Source organism: Rhinopithecus bieti, unplaced genomic scaffold (assembly GCF_001698545.2).
Source record: "Rhinopithecus bieti isolate Rb0 unplaced genomic scaffold, ASM169854v2 scaffold_18745, whole genome shotgun sequence".
NCBI lineage: Eukaryota > Metazoa > Chordata > Mammalia > Primates > Cercopithecidae > Rhinopithecus > Rhinopithecus bieti.
The window spans coordinates 819,009-822,462 of NW_016809332.1; the positions used below are offsets into that span (position 1 = coordinate 819,009).

Sequence of the window (3,454 nt, forward strand, 5' to 3'; positions counted from 1 at the left end):
TCTCTCTCTCTCTCTCTCTCTCTCTCTCTCTCTCTCTCTCTCTCTCTCTATCTCTATCTCTATCTCTATCTCTATCTCTTCCTGTGGATTCTGCAGTAAAAGCTACCCCAGTTGTCTCATTTTTCTAAGACTTGCAGACGTCTGCCAGTGGCTGATAGGAAATGCTGATTGAGAAAGGGTTTATCTACTTTTCATCCAAAATATGTGAACCATTAAGGAAATTATAAAAAGCAGCAACAATATACTCTAGTTTTATTCAGTCCTCTCCCTTAGTGATTATTAAAAGGGTGATATTTTTAGCCAAAGAAAGCAAAATGCATCTGCAGCAGCTGGTTTCCAAGGAAACAGAATAATTTAAAACCATGTGGAACTCTTCTCTCTAATTTTCATCAATTCCCCTTCATTCCTGGAGGTAGCTTTACTCAGAATTTATAATTTCTAAAAAATATAGCTGCATTGATTTATTTCCTTTAAAACATTTTAGGAGATGAATATCTGGTTTTATATATCACCTTGCATTTCAGTCTTGGGGTGAGGGGTGGATTAATTTCAACCATTGTTTTGCTTAAAAAAAATCAGAAAGATCCATCAATAATTAGAAACATGCCAAAATTTCAGTATTATGTAATAATTTTTGAAATCCAGAAATAGTTCAAAATAAACCGTACCAGAATACTTACTTGGTTCATTATGACACTTATCCATATAAGCATGTTATTAACTATATTTAGTACATTTAGGAAATTTAAGGTAATTTTCCACTCATTTAGATAATTCATACCTAATATTCAGCAATTTTCTCACTCTTATTTTAATTTTACAAGAACTATTATATTTGTGTCTGTTTATTCAAAGACAAAATCTGTCTCAAACAAAAAAAAGTGCAATAAATAAAAAAATCTGAAAACAATAAACAAGAAAACAATAGTAAAAAATACTTAGAAATTATATAGTCATTCCTATTAGTTTTGAGTCATTCAAAAAGGTATTAAAATATGTATGAACAAATTATTTACCTTATTGAAAGACTTTTATTATTATAATCAACAGGTATTAATTGATTGCCAGTGTACTCAAGTCAGTAATAATTTTTGAAAGCTCAATTTTAATGAGATTCTACCACAGTTAAATGACCTATATTTATGAATTAAAGTAAGTATAGAATTAAGTGACTGGGAGTTCAATTTTTTTGTATGTTTTTACTACAAGTATGTTATTTATTCTACATACTTAGAACTTGTCCCTATTTTCCCTAAGGGAATATAAAGGACCATGTTAGGAGATATAAGCAACTAGTAAAGTTGTTAAAAAAGTATTGCCTAGAGATATTATCAACAATATAAATGCTCTGATGGAATTCTTATCTAGTTGTGTTTGATTGATAAATTAAACTACCGATGAAACATGCCCGTTAAGATGCTATTTTTTACAGCAATGTTTAATCCTTCAAAATTAGGTTTCTGTGCTTTAAAATAAAAATGGCTCCATGTAAGTTAACAAAGAGACAAATCATTGTTTAATCATCACGTAAGCTTAAAGTTTACCGAATAAAATAATGCAACTATTGAACAACATGAGATTTATTAAGAGGAGTAAGTTAAATAAAAGGGCTTAAATGCACACAAATCATTCATTCTAAATTAGTGCTAAAAGAGTCTATAAACTGCAAAAATAGTTTTCCTAAGCCTTTTACTGTATTGTCAATATTAAAAGTCACCACATGAAATTTTATATTGTATATTCACAGAAGGCTCCATTTTCTCAGGACCTGTGGAATTTACCGAGGTTTTCTCATCCTTCCTGCGATTCCTAGTAACATAAGCTTGAATTAAACATTTTTAAAGAGACACATGATGATTCATTTTATCTATTAATTTTGCTTCAATGACACTTGCATAGAAAGTTATTTAGGATAAGACATGCTTCTGGTGATTGTTTTGTTTTGTTTTTAATCAGCTAAGGGCTTTGCAGAGGAGAAAGAACAGCAAGCTCATTGCAAAGCTTCCTCAAGTAATAAAAGGGCACACTTTCGGAAAATGTCCTCAGAATAATTTTCCCATTATAAAATTGTTTCAGTAAAAACTGAGAAGCATTCTCTTTTAAAGAAAAAAAGAATTTTCTTTTCTTTTTTTTTTATTTTTTGCTCTTACCTGTAAATATGGTTTCTGTACTTCGGCTCCGTCAGAACACACTGAAGAGAGTACACTCCTCCCTCGTCTATCCATCAGGCGGCAGCCAACCAATAACAAAAGCCAGATCCTGGCATTCTCTAGCTCATGCTCCCTGCTTTGCTTCCATTCCTTGTTCCCTCCCACCTCCACTCTTTTAGAGGACGAATCCCTGCAGCTGGGAGAGAGGAAGGGAGTGGAGAAAAGAAATATGGAGAGAAAAGCAGAGATGCAAGATGTTTCAAAAAATAGCTCCTAACTATGGAAAATGTCTGCAGATGACCTCAGCTGAAGTAAAAAGTCTTGCTTTGGATTTAGAAAAATAGAGTTAATCAATGCCTCACCTACCTGAAATCAAAGCAAAATGCTCATAGTAAAACCTAGGTAAATTGCCTGTTTTTCAGTTCCCACTGATTTTTCTCAGTGAAAAAAAGGTACCTCCTCATTATACATTTTGATATGCAGATAAAGGAGGGAGACTGGACATCAAGATGACATTATGCATATTCAGTTTGCAAAGAGATAAAATTAAAATGAATCAACACCCTTTACTTTTATGTTTTGTATGATTTGCACTACGACCTCTGTTTGACAATGTTTTCTTTCAAACCCAGTTTCGAGGCCTAATCAGTATGAAAAATATTTCATTCTGAGCATTAGAATATTCAAATATTTCAAAGTTATGTGGTTTGCATTACTTCAGATTCTTTAAATGCCATCAATTTGTGAATAATAGAACTGGTTAAAGATTAAAAAGAGATCAGTCACTTAGTTGCCGTGCCTCAAAGTGACCAGTTGAACTCCAATTTTATTCTAATAAGCTTGAACAAAAATAATTTCACTTCTGAACCTAGAGGCATAGCATGCATTAAAGGACAATTGAAGAAAACACCAAATTAGGATTTTTTAAAGGAATAAAGCAAATTTATCTGCAGTTTCAAACAGGTTAATTTTTAAAATACTGCAATACAAGCCAGGGATCTTTATGATAAAAATTCTCTCAACTGAGCTTCCTCTAGTGGAGGTGGTCTGAAAAATTTCCTTAGGAAGACATAAACAGTAGATATCACCACTATAGAGGTATGTACTGTCTACCTGAGATATTTATAAGCCTTGCTCTTCAATTTCTTAAATCAGTAATGTGTCCTCATGGGAATAAGGCCAAAGGGAGTAAAATAAGAGGGGAGGGCAAGCAAGTATTCTTTAAGAGTTACTGGCATGATGGCAAATCATTAGTCCAGGAATAACTGTACAGGAAGGGCTTAGGGGTGTCAGTATTGTTAGGA

The 3,454-nt window shown here is 32.7% G+C and overlaps 1 protein-coding gene across 1 annotated transcript in view; it reads right to left on the bottom strand.

Moving 5' to 3' along the window:
- CSRNP3 (cysteine and serine rich nuclear protein 3) overlaps positions 1–2,244 on the bottom strand; it is a 223,986-nt gene extending 221,742 nt beyond the window's left edge. The window contains exon 1 of the mRNA XM_017889192.1: positions 2,151–2,244. The gene's annotated coding sequence lies outside the window, so the exon portion shown is untranslated. The remainder of the gene's footprint in view (positions 1–2,150) is intronic.
- Positions 2,245–3,454: the final 1,210 nt, after the last annotated feature.